The following is a 13,467-nucleotide window of genomic DNA, read 5'->3' on the forward strand; positions in this document are numbered from 1 at the left end:
AGTACCAATAGAATGTTTGTTTATTTATTTATTCATGTATTCATTCATCTGTAGGGAACTGGCTCAGGCAATTATGGAAGCTGACAAGTCCCAAGATCTGCAGAGTGGGTTGACAAGCTGGAGATCCAGGAGAGCCAATGACTTAGTTCATTGAGGGCTTGAGAACCAGGTGAGCTGATGGTATGTAAGTCCGGAGGCCAGTAGGCTGGAGACCCAGGAAGAAGCTGATGTCCCAGTTCAAAGGCAGTCAGGCAGTACGAATGCTTTTTTATTCCACGGAGGGTCAATTGATTGGCTGAGGCCCACCTACATTAGGGAGGGCAATTGGATTTATGCAGTCCACTGATGTAAATGTTAATCTCATCCAAAAGCACCCTCACAGAAACACCCAGAATAATTTGGGCCAAATATCTGGGCAGCCCATGGTCCAGTCAAACTGACATATAAAATTTAGCCATCACACCTATAAACACCTATAGTTTGAGAAATAAAGCAGTACAAATATAGTTTAAGCTCCTCCTACCCCCCCCCCCCCGCCCAGGGAAATACTATTCTGAACCTGCTGTTAATCATTTCCATGTATATCTTTATACTTTTACTACACTATACACTATATATGCATTGCATATTTTAACTATTTGAATGGACTCATACTGCGTATAAAATTTTTCTAGAACTTTCCTTTTGATTCAACATTCCATTTGTAAGGTTCATTTATGTTGATTCACGTAGCTTTAGTTTACTCATTTCCACTGCTGTATAACATTTCATTTACAACTATATTACAACTTAGGGATTCTCTTGTTTCCAGTTTTTGCTACTATAACACAGTCTTACTACTATGGAAATTCTCCTACACATCTTATTGTGTACATTTGAATTTCTTCAGGAGTCTACCCACATGGTTGATGGTCTGGATACCTTTGACTTTACCACATTTATGCCAACACCTGGATCGTCAGATCTTTTTTTTGGACAACCAGATAGATGTGAGATTATAGAACACTGTGATTTTAATTTGCATTTCACCAACCACTAACAAAGTTGAGCACCTTTTCATATGTTTATTGGTCATTAGGATTGCCTTCTGGGATGCCTGGGGTGGCTCAGTCGGTTAAGCGTCTGCCTTCAGCTCAGGTCACAATCCCAGGTTCCTGGAATCGAGTCCTGCATCGGGCTCCTTGCTCAGCAGGCAGCCTGCTTCTCCCTCTGCCTCAGCCTCTCCCCCTGCTTGTGCTCTCTCTCTCTCTCTCTCTGACAAATAAATAAATAAAATCTTAAAAAAAAAAAAAAGGATTGCCTTCTCTTTATTCTTATCTCTAATCTTTTCTCAGTTGTATTGTTAATCTTTTTTCCCCCTTGATTTGTAATAATTCTTTATATATTGTGGCAAACAATCCCTTTTCAGTTATATTCTTTTCATTTATCTTTTTCAAGTCTGTGGCTTTTCTCTATCACTACCTTATAGTAGCTCTCTTGGGATATAATTTACTTATTATAAAATTCACACATTTTAAATGTACAGCTCAATGATTTTTAGTAAATTTAAAGAGTTGTGTAACTATCACCACAGTCCAGTTTTCGGACATTTCCAACACCCAAAAGCAATCCCTGTAACCCACGTGCGATCAAGCCCAGTTCCTGTTTGCAGCCACAGACAACCACTAATGTGCTTTCTGTCTCTATAGTTTTGCCGTTTTTGGACATTTCACATAAATAAAATCATATAATATATGGTTTTTTGCATCTGTCTCTTTTCACTTAGAATGTTTTTAAAATTCATTCATGGGGCACCTGGGTGGCTTAGTTGGTTGAGTGTCTGCCTTCGGCTCAGGTCATGATCTCAGGGTGCTCCCACTGAGTCCCGCATTGGGCTCCCTGCTCAGCGGGGAGGCTGCTTCTCCCCCTCCCTCTGCTCTTCCCCCTGCTCATGCTCTCTCTGTCTCTCTCTCAAATAAATAAATAAAATCTTTTTTAAAAAATAAAGTTCATTCATATTTTAGTATATGTCAGTAGTTCATTTCTTTTTACTGTTGAATAGTACTTCATCGTATGAATATAGCACATTTTGTTTATTTCCCAGTTAATGGGGATCTGGCTTATATTCTATCTGATGAAAAACAGCTCTCATAATTATCATTGCTCCCACTGTGTAATGCATCTTTTTTCTCCCTTTATGGTTGCTTTTAATATTTTTCTCTTTCTCTTTGGTTTCCAGTAATTTGATGTGCCAAGTGTGTTTTCTTTGTATTTACCCTGCTTGTATCTTGTTAAACCTCTTGGACCTGTGAATAATTATTTTCAGCCACTGTTTCTTTAAATATTTTGTTCTACCCCACTGTTTCTTTCCTCTCTTTATGGAACTCCAATCCTACGTATATGAGACTCCTGGCTACGTATATGAGACTCCTGGCTATTGTTCTACAGCACGTGAATGCTCTCTTAATGATTGTCAAACATTTTTTCTTACTTTGCTTTAATTCAGATAATTTCAATTGGCCTGTAGTCAAATCACTAATTTCTTCTTTTGCAGTGTCCAATTTGTTGTTAAGTCCCTCTAGGACATTTTTATTTTCAGATATTATATTTTTCAATTCTACAGTTTGCATTTAGCTCTTTTTTAGAATTTCTGTTTCTCTTGAAATAACCTACTTCTTGGCTCACTATATTTGTTTTTTCTTTTAAATTCTTCAACACATGGATAACAGTCATTTTAAAGTCATTATCTGCTAATTCCCATAACTAGATCATCTGAGGGTCTGGTTTTCTTATTGCTATGGGTCACAGTTTTCTCCTTTATATGTTACATAAAATTTGCCTGTACTCTGTAACTTTTGTATAAAATAGCAGTGGAAACTTAAACTTAACATTTTTGTCTTGTTTTATTCATTTTCCAGGGACTGCAAGCTCTGTCCTCTGTTTGGTGGTTAAGGGGCACAAACATTTAGGATCATCACATCCTCTTGATGAAGCGATCCTTTTGTCTTTTTGAAATGAATCTATCTCTGGTAAGCTCTTTGCTCTGAAATACATTTTGTCTGGTATTAATATAGCAACTCTAACTTTATTTAATTAGTGTTATCATAGTATATTCTTTCCTATCCTTTTATTAATGTCTTTATATTTAAAGTTCATTTCTTGTAGGTAACAGATACTTGAGTCTTACTTTTTTTTTGTAAGATTTATTTATTTATTTATTTGAGAGAGAGCATGTGCACGTGCATGAGCAGGGGGAGAAGCAGAAGGAGAGGGAGATAGGCAGAGTTCCCGCTAAGAAGGGAGCCCGATGTGGGGCTCCATCCCAGGACCCCAGGATCATGACCTGAGCCGAAGGCAGATGCTTAACTGACTGAGCCACCCAGGTGTCCCTAAATGAAGTGTTTAGACCATTTAGATTTAATGTGATTATTGATATGGGTAGGTCATGGAATATGCATGGAGATGGAAGCCAAAGTCCCCTTCTCCTTCAGGTCTCAGGGCCCACACAGGGCCCAGTAGGGACATGAACAAACTCCCTACTTCCCAAACTTCCTACTTCTGGTTCCCAAGACAGCCAAGCTTGAATCTCACCATTTCTGGCTCATTCAGCCTTTAAACTAGGCTCACCCATCTTTCCCTATAAGGCTGGTGGTTGACACAGAGGTTCTGAGCATTTGGGCCCTAGTCCCACCAAGGGCCTTGGGCCCTCAGGCTCTCCTGGGGTCCTTGATCTCACTCCCTATTCATCTCAGCATCCACCTGCTTTATAACCGTAGGGCTGTATTTTATCTCTGACCTAGCTCTTGTTCCTGCATGAGGCCTGCTCCCTGCATCCGTGTTACAACAAAACTGAGCTCCCACGTGAATGTGTGTACATCTTATCTTTCAGGCCACACAACAGCTGCTTGTTAATTGTTACTGCCCTGTTTGGGCCCTGCCCACCGTGGCTCTCAAAGACTCAGCTTGGACACAGCCTCTGGGTATTCCTGGCCACTTGCTGTGGTGACACCAGACCATTCTTCCCCCTCTAAGAATTAGTCTTGGCAGAACCTCACATGATGGGCTCCCTCCATGACCATGACTCCACTGTCTTGGTCAACTGGGGCTGACCATCCATCTCAGCCTCCTCTCACCCCCTTGGGAGTTCAGTATGCATCTCCCTCTTACTCAGAGTCTCCCCTTTGGAGAAATAAGTTTCATAATTCTTTAAAAAAATTTTTTTTAAAAATTTATTTGACAGAGAGAGAGACAGCGAGAACAGGAACACAAGCAGGAGGAGTGGGAGAGGGAGAAGCAGGCTTCCCGTGGAGCAGGGAGCCCGATGCAGGGCTCCATCCCAGGACCCCAGGATCATGACCTGAACCGAAGGCAGATGCCCAACAACTGAGCCACCCAGGCGCCCGAGTTTCATAATTCTTAGTAAAGATGTTTCAGTGAATATTTCTAAAGTCTCATGTTTTCGCTTAGCAATGCCCACACTGAGAAAATGGCCTGCTGTCTTAGAAAAATGCATCTCCTGAGATACCATCAATGCAGGTAGCCACCTGGAATGACCTTCCTGCTTGTGGCAAATTGTACTTTCCAAAAAGGGCTGCAATAATATTTCCTATCCTGCATGCTCTTCCCGAACCTTGCCACTCACACATCAAGAGGTGGGGGTCCATGTCCCCTTGCCTGGAAAATGGGTGGGGCTTTGTGACCGTCTCAATTAGTAGAGAACAGGGGAAGTTCTGCTCTGTGCCTTCTGAGGTTAGGTTACAGAAGGCAAGATAACTTCCTCCAGGCTCCCTCTTGGGAGGTGTGCCTTTTTTTTTTTTTTTTTTAAGATTTTATTTATTTATTTTTGAGAGAGAGCACGAGCAGGGGGAAGGGGCAGAGGGAGAGGGAGAAGCAGACTCCCCGCTGAGCAGGGACCCTGATGCGGGGCTTGTTCCCAAAGGCAGCCACTTAACCGACTGAGCCACCCAGGTGCCCTGGGATGCTTGCCTTTGTAACCCAGCTGCCATGCTCTGAGGGAATCCTGGCCTCCTGGATAGCCCACATGTAGGGGTTCCGGCTAACAGTTCTCCCAGCCGACAGCCAGCATCAGCTGCCAGCCATGTGAGTAAGGAAGTCTCCGTGATGACTCTAGCCAGCTATCATCTGATCGCAATCACATGAGAGATCCTGAGCAAGAACTATCTAGATCTAGCCAAGCTCAGTAAAATCCAGAGCCATGAGAGATAAAAATGACTTGTTTTAACCTACTAAGTTTGGGGTGATTTGCTACACAGCAGTAGATAACCAGAACACTGCCCATCTCCACACGTCAAATGCCTCACCCATTTATGGCTGAGCCCATCACCGTATGTTCAGCTCCTGTAAAGCTTTCCCTGACTCCTGCAGTAGGATCTCCCCCTCCTGAGCTCCCAATGCTCTTTGTCTGTGCCGGTCTCCCATAACACATCCAGGTGCTCACCCATCTCCCCTCTTCCTGTCAAGTCCTGGTTCATCTACTCCTGCACCTAGGCCAACACTTGGGTTGTTTTGGGTGCTCACATCTCTGTCTGGATGGATGATGGGGAAATGTATCTGGGAGAGTGAACATTTGCCAATGGAGAGAAGTGCCCCGAGTTGCAAATTAGCTTCCTGTACCTTCATAGGCCTTTTTCTTTGACTGGTGTCTCAGGATATTTTTGGTTTCTCTACTAGGAACCTAAGATGTCTTGAGGGAGAGGCAGAAGAATTTAAGTATCGGGAGATCCTGGTGAAAAAAGGATTGTCTAAGTCAGGGTTTTGTTTTTGTTTTTTTTTTTTGTGAGTAGGCTCCATGCCCAACATGGGACTTGAACTCGCAATCCTGAGATGAAGAGTCACATGCTCTACCAACTAACCCAACCAGGCACCCTTAAGTTGGGAGTTTTCTTTCTTTCTTTTTCTTTTTTTTTAAAGATTTTATTTATTAATTGACAGAGAGAGAGCAGCAGAGGAAGAAAGAGAAGCAGGCTCCCTGCTGAGCAGGGAGCCTGATGGGAGACTTGACTTGATCCTAGGACCCTGGGATCACGACCCAAGCCGAAGGCAGACACTTAACGAACTGAGCTGCCCAGGTGCCCAAGTTGGGAGTTTTCTTAAGGTTACTGACTAAAGGGCCACTTAGGCTACAAGGGCCCCTAAGAAGTGTCTTTCACAAATTTACCAGCAGATGGCAGCCTTGCTCCTGGTTCTTACCTTGCAAACGATGAAGTGAATTTATTGCATTCATAAAATATTAATGAAGCATTTGCTCCGTGTAAGGCACTGTGTGAGCTACAAAGGAGGGTAAGCTGCAATCCCTTCCCTCTGAGACCTTCCCGTCTAGTAAACTCTATGTCTCTTGAGCTTGTCTTTAGATTGATGACTCCAAAAGTCAGCCAATCCTTTCTTCTCAGTCTAATTTCATACAATCGGCCCTGATGGAACAGAGGGGTTAAAGGTATTGCCTAAGGTCTGGTTATTTCCAATCTACTTCACTGCCTTAAAACATTGCCGTCTGGCCAGATGATCACAGAGAAGGTTGGAGCTGCAAAGGTGGTGTCCTAGACAGGAAACAGGGAGGCAGGTTTTATTTATTTTTAATTTTTTTAAGATTTTATTTATTTGAGAGAGAGAGAGAGAGAGAGAGCATGAGCTGGGGGAGAGGCAGATGGAGAGGGAGAGGCAAACTCTCCACTGAGCCGGGAGCCCGATGTGGGCCTCCACCCCAGGACCCTGGGACCATGACCTGAGCCGAAGGCAGCCGCTTAGCCGACTGAGTCACCCAGGCGCCCCTGAAAACAGGTTTTAAAGCAAGAGGGAAACAAAACTGGTCGGGAACAAAAGGCAGCTGGAGTGACTGGAGCTAAGTCTTTCAGAGAAACGTCTCCTGAGCCTTCAGCCCAGGCCTTGGCTACACTGCTCCCTGCAGCCTGTCAGGCTCAGAATAGCAGGAGCCTGCACAGCCAGCTCTGGGGAGTCCGGCTGGGGGAACCCCCCCCCCCCCCGTTCCCTTTTCCCTCCCAGCCCCTCCTGTTTGTCCGTGCCCGCACTCTGGCTCTCAGAGCTCCCCACAAGCCAGCGAGTGGGAGCAGAGGCTTGGGGGGGAGCAGGAGGGGAAGTGGCCCTGCAGAGCTATCAGGCTGAGGGGACAGGAAGGGGAAGTGGTCATTTTTAAAGTTGTTCAGCCTGTTCTACACATACTCTTTTGAGGATCTGACCCTGAGCCTCCCCTGAAGGAGTTTCTGAATCACCTTTTAAGCTCCCCTGGAACATTCTTTGTGCTTCACAGTGTTCATGTCAGCTTGAAAATCAAAACAAATTTCCTAATCCAGGGCCCTTTGTAGTATCCCCTCTGATTCTGATTCTTTCCAGATGGATTTCCCTTTTTCTTGCCTCCACGCATTTATTTATTTATTTATTTATTTATTTGACAGAGAGAGACACAGCGAGAGAGGGAACACAAGCAGGGGGAGAGGGAGAGGGAGAAGCAGGCTTCCGCGGAGCAGGGAGCCGGAGGCAGGGCTCGATCCCAGGACCCTGGGATCATAACCCGAGCCGAAGGCAGACACTTAACGACTGAGCCACCCAGGCGCCCCGCCTCCACGCATTTTATCTTCATGACATTCACTTGCAGATATTTTGGTCTTTCTTTTGCTTTTGGCCATCAGGCTCATTTCTCCTGCAAACCCTGAGGGATTCTAAGGGCTCCTCCTTGGGAAATGTGACTATAGAGACCAAGAGCCCAGCTCAGGAGTCCAGCCCATTCCAGAGCACTCCCCCTCCATAAGTAATCGCTGTGCCCAATGTGGGGCTCGAACTCATGACCCCGAGATCAAGAGTCCCAAGCTCTACTGACTGAGTCAGCCACGTGCCCCACCACAGCCCCCCCTTTTGACTTGCCTTGTCACAGCCTCAGAAGTGCAGATCCAGATCCAACAAGATCCAGAGAGATCCAGAGCTGCAAAGAGCCTGAGAGATGATCCATTCCCCACACTGGGTCCTCTCATAGTCCCAGGGGTCCACAGAGGGCTGCCAGGGGCTCCTGGAGCTACACCATTGAGAACGACACACTTCTCAAGGACCTCCCTTTCTTTCAACCGTCATTTTCAGCAGTATCTTTTAATGAAGACAAACAGGCAGGGGTGCCTGGGTGGCTCAGTCGGTTAAGCATCTGACTCTTGATCTCAGTTCAGATCTTGATCAGGGTCATGAGTTCAAGCCCTGCAGTGTGAGCCTACTTTAAATAATAAATACATACATATATAAAATGTAGAACACAAGGATGTGTGAAGGAGAATGCAAATGTAAATAAACTTTTACAAGAAAACCTCAGACTTCAGAGATGGAGGAGGGGGCTGGTGCTGTCACCATCCCCGAGTTCCTCCAGAGGGATGTGTCCACCCCTCTCTGCTCTCAGGGGGACCTTAGGGGAAACTTCTGAGAGCATATGGGGTAGTCTGACCCCTCATGTCACGTGGGAAGAAAACTGATCTAGGTTATAGTCACAGCCCCTTAACTTGATTGCTGCTCTGAGGCTTGGTTACCTCGCATGCAAAAGAGGGGCTAAAAATAGTCCTCATGTCTTCAGTTCTGGTGAAGATTAAGGGAGATGATGGTGTCAAGTGTCTGACATGCAGTTGGTGCTCAATAATTAGTTATTCAGATTAGTTTTAATGATTGAAGACAGAGCTGAGATTCAAAGTGCAAGGCTAGCCCTGGATCCTCTAAATTATAGTGATCTAACTAAGCAGACTTGCTTTTCTTTGGGTTCCACTGCAGCTAGGAAATGGCTTTGAAGTCCCCCTGGGAAGTATGAAAGGCAGCGCTTGTTGAAAAATATTTTAATCTGTGCCCTGAAGTCTTTACTTCTTGAATCTTTCTATTCCCCAAATTCATTTCTTTAGCACTGCACAGAATCCTCAAGCCCTCCAAGAAGGACTCGCGGGAACCAGTCTCACATTTTCTGGGGTATGGGAAAGGGGAGGGAGTACTATAACTTCAACCTACCAACCCTGGCCTTTCTTGAACCTTCTATCCATTTTCTCTCCTGGGTGTCTCCGCGCCGCTCCAGTCTCCCCTGGCCTCGCAGAAAGGAGGCCCAGCCTGGGTATGTCATGGAACCCTCCTCCTTGAAACTCTCTCTCCCTTGGCCTCCATGTAGTGGGTCCTCTTCCTACATCTCTGATTATTCCTGGGAATGATTTCCTTTGTGGGCTCTCAGTCACCATCACCTGTGTGTGTCCCTGGTGTCCTGAACCTGCTCTTGTTCTCAAGCTCTTTCTAGACTGAAGACCCTCACATCTCCATCTCAAACCCTGGTCTCTCTTCTGCCCTTGGTGTCCAGCTGCCTACCGGACACTTCTGCTTGGATGTTCCTCAAGCATCTCAAATCCAACCAACCTGAAATGGAATTCACTACCCCTCCCTGCCCCTCGCCCCACAGCTCCACCTGAATTAATTATCTTAGTGAGTTGTCCAACCCAGAAGCCAAGAGCCATCCCTGACTCCTCCCTCCCTTTCTGCTGTACTCTGGATCCCACCTCCAGAAACCAGTTGGTCACCAAGTCTAGCAGATTCTGTGTCCTCAACAACTCTTAAATCCAACACCTACTTTTCAGCCCCAGGGCTACTGCCTGCCATCATCTCTTTCCTGGGCTCCTGGGATCATCTCCTAATGGGCCCCCCTGGCTCGTGTCTTACCTCCTTCTCATCTAGCCTTCATAGGGACTCAGCATCTTCTTAAATACTTTTGAACTGGCCATGTCATTTCCCTATTTAAGATCCTTTAAGGCTCCCATTGCCCTCAGGACAGTCCACCCTCCTTCAAATGGTTGACAATGGCTGCCATGTTCTTCTGGTCCCTGCCTGCCGGCCAGCCCCATCCCTCATAGGACTTGGTCTTTCATCCCAGGTGTCAGCTCTGCGGATGAACTTGCAGTTCCCCGGGTAACAATGTTCCCTGGGTAACAGGATCTTGCCCCTTCTCCTTGCTTCCTGGCCAACTCTCACTCATCTTTCATTCCCATCTCACTTTCTCTAAGAAAACTTTCTTGACCCTGTACCCTCTTCCATGGAAAAGAGAATTAAGCATTCATTCTTTGTCTGCTCACTGTCCTCTATACCCCTTCCCTCATGCCTCTGAAAGACATAGGGGCCCTGATATTGGTTTACCCACTAGATTATAAACTCCTTGAGGTCAGGATCCAAGTCATATTCTTTCCCATATTCCCAGCACCTCTAGTACATGACCAGCACAGAGTAGGACCTTAATAAATGTCTGCTGATGAATGGATGGATGAATAGACAGACTGATAGAGGGATGGATGGACAAATGAGAAATCTGTGGCCCAGCTTGGATCTCTAAGCTCTCTGGGATGGTGGGCAGATCTAAGTCAACCACATTCCCTCACTTTTAGCCTCTATCTCACACTCATGTCCTCTTCACCCAGGATCAATGAGAAAAAGAAATACTTTGCAGCAAGAAGGGAGTGAGAAGATGTAACATCAGGATGCAGATGAGGGAGGAAAGAGGAGAAGTTGTCAGAGAAGGCAGCAGAGGAATTTGGAAGTTGGAGGAGCCCTACTGCTTGCCCATAGTCTGCCCTACTTCATCCCCAGTGGCTGGGTTCCAAACCTGGGACACTGGGGGCTAGAGTGCACAGAGAGCAGGTGAAGATACTGAAATGTTTAGACATTTTTGAGAGTCCAGAGAAGCAACCAAGCCCCTGTGTGTGCCGGATCTCCTTCTAGAACCCTCAGCAGAGAATCTCTCGGTGATGAGCTCTGTATTATCTCTGCAGCGGTGGGCGGAGCCAGTCAGGGCACAGTTACCTAACTGAGGTCAGCCAGAATGAGTATCTCCGCCCTAAGAATTTCAGCTGGTGTGATGTCCTAAGTGTTGATGGTGTTTACTGGCCTTTTGTGTGATTTCAACATCGGGCTCATGCCTGTTTGCACGGTTGATGACCCCAGAACACCTTTGATTCACCTCAGTCCTAAAGTCCTGCCTGATTTCCTGAGTCTTCTTTATCTGCAAATGAGCTATCCAACCCAAGCCCAAATGATTGGCAGCATACAGGGAGGGCGACAACCAAAAGGTGTGAAGTTCCAGAAAAGCAACAGACAAAGCAGGGCCTACCTGGCTTCCTTTATCTCCAGCTCTGCCTCAACAGCTCCTAAGACATGTGCCCTGACACGGTCTGTGGGTGAACGTGCAGGGTGGGACCATACATCTTGTTTGGCCTGGGACAGTTCTATTGCCTTAGGGTAATTATGAAGACCATCACTATACTGTTCACTATCAAAAGCATTCCAGTTTGGATGACACATTTTATATCCACTCTATTTACAAGGTGCGTTAAGATCCTCTGGAGGAAATCCAAGCGTGACTGTTGTTACCACTCTCTCTTCCTGGTGCAGGTTCGCATGTTGTTACCAGGGAGATCCACCAATGGCCCCAGGGCTACAGAAAGGACAAACCCAGGTCAAAGAAGGAAATGCAGGGGCGCCTGGGTGGCTCAGTTGGTTAAGTGACTGCCTTCCTCAGGTCACGATCCTGGAGTCCCAGGATCGAGTCCCGCATCAGGCTCCCTGCTCAGCAGGGAGTCTGCTTCTCCCTCTGACCCTCCCCCCTCTCATGCTCTCTCTCTCAAATAAATAAATAAAAATCTATATATTAAAAAAAAGAAGGAAATGCAGGAGTTTGCCTTTTTGTAAAATCTTGGGCAAGACTTCAAAGCTCATCAAAGATCCCAAAGATCTCTCCAGGATCTTGGGAGAGAGGGTAATCCCGTGAGATTGCCACCTTCGGACAGCAAGCCCGTGGTCTCTGACAGTGACTGTAGTTCTGCAATTTAATGTACCTGCTGATCTATTGCTTGCTCCGTGCAGGAATGGCCAAGAATTCTCCTGGCTTTTCCTTCTACATCTTGGTTGGGTCAGATGAAGATGGCCTGGTGGGGTGCTTGTAGACCTCCCAATCCTGGAGGGCCCTGTTTCTATGAATGGCCTGGCCAAAGGAAAGATGTTTTTGGTGGGAGAAGGTAAGAAAAACCTAGAGAAACACTTCATTTTCTGGATAATAAGACGCTTGATTTTATTCCTAGATGAGAGTTGATTCAGCAATTCTGGGACTTGAAATGAAGCCTGCGAGGGTCTGAGCCCCTGACACCTGTCCAGGCTGGGAGATGTGGCAGCTCCGTGTATAGATAACTCGGGGTGGGGGGTGACCAGCTGCCCAACAAACCCTCCAGGACCTACCCCCAATTAACTGCTATGGGCAGAAGGAGGCTGTAGTACCTCCTGCTTAGGGAACACTCTAGAGCCCAAGAGAGCGGTAGAAAGTTACACACGGGCACCCCCACCAAGCATACACCATCAGTGAAATGTATACCTAAGATCTGAGTATAGTTCATTTCTCAGTGCGAATAATGTCATTCAGCCCTGGACTATAGGAGATAACACCAGCCCTCAGCTCCCCTTTGACTTAGAAATAGAGTGAACGAGCTACAAAAAAACAGAAACTAGAAGATTTTATCTCCCTGAGGCTCTCACTTCTTTGTCGTTCTTCACATTCCTGGGAACATCAGCCTCTCGGATTCTCCATGTTCCTCCAAAACCAAGTCCACAAGTCCCAAACAGAGGGCAGTGCTCCTTGCTAGGGGCAGGGCAGGGCCATGGTGGTGGTGGTGGTGGGGGGGCAGTGGGGGTGTGGCAATGGCGTGAGAGCTGGTTCTGCTCCCCACCCTGGGCCTGGGGCCCCTGGTCAGAGCATTGGGTTTCTGGGCTGTTCCTGAGTCCAAGAAAGAGGTGGAGACTCTACCCTGGGTGAAGTAGGAGCTCGGCAGGGTGTGAGCTTCTCTGCCCTCTGCAATGCCCATAACAGGCAGGCAGGAAGGGCTGGGAACTGGGTGAAGGTGCCATACCCATTGCTAACTGCTCCAAGGGCAGCTTTGAGTAGCCTGAGCCTGTGTCTGTCATACTGAAGCTTGGAGGCCCAGAGAAAAGCCCCAGGGGAGGCACCCACTTTCCAGAACTGTTGCTTTTGGGGGTGGGGCGCTCTCCTTTGGGTAGTAGGGAAGACGTGGGAAAGCTGAGGGGACAGGAGCTGTTGGAGGAAGGAGTTAACAGCTGAGTATCTTTCATATGGTGGGCCACTGCTGAGGGCTTACTGGTCCCGTAGGATCTCATTTTATCCCCCACAACATCCCTGTGGATTATACCCCTTTTACAGAGGCAGAGCCTGAAACCCAGAAGGGCAAGGTGTCTAGGTCAAGGCTTCAGCTAGTAAGTGGAAGGGAAAAGATCAGAGCTCAAGCCTGTGTTACTCTGGCGCCCAAATGTGTCCCTTACACCTTGCCACCAGCACATGCGAATGTAAGACTCCACCCCCCCACCCCCCAGCCATGCCTTCACCCTTTTACTGGGGGCCCAAGTTTACCAGGAGTCTGATCTCTCCGCTCACATCTGCAACCTCGCATCTGGCCAGCAGGA

The sequence above is a fragment of the Neomonachus schauinslandi genome, chromosome 6 (assembly GCF_002201575.2).
Source record: "Neomonachus schauinslandi chromosome 6, ASM220157v2, whole genome shotgun sequence".
Taxonomy (NCBI): Eukaryota; Metazoa; Chordata; class Mammalia; order Carnivora; family Phocidae; genus Neomonachus; species Neomonachus schauinslandi.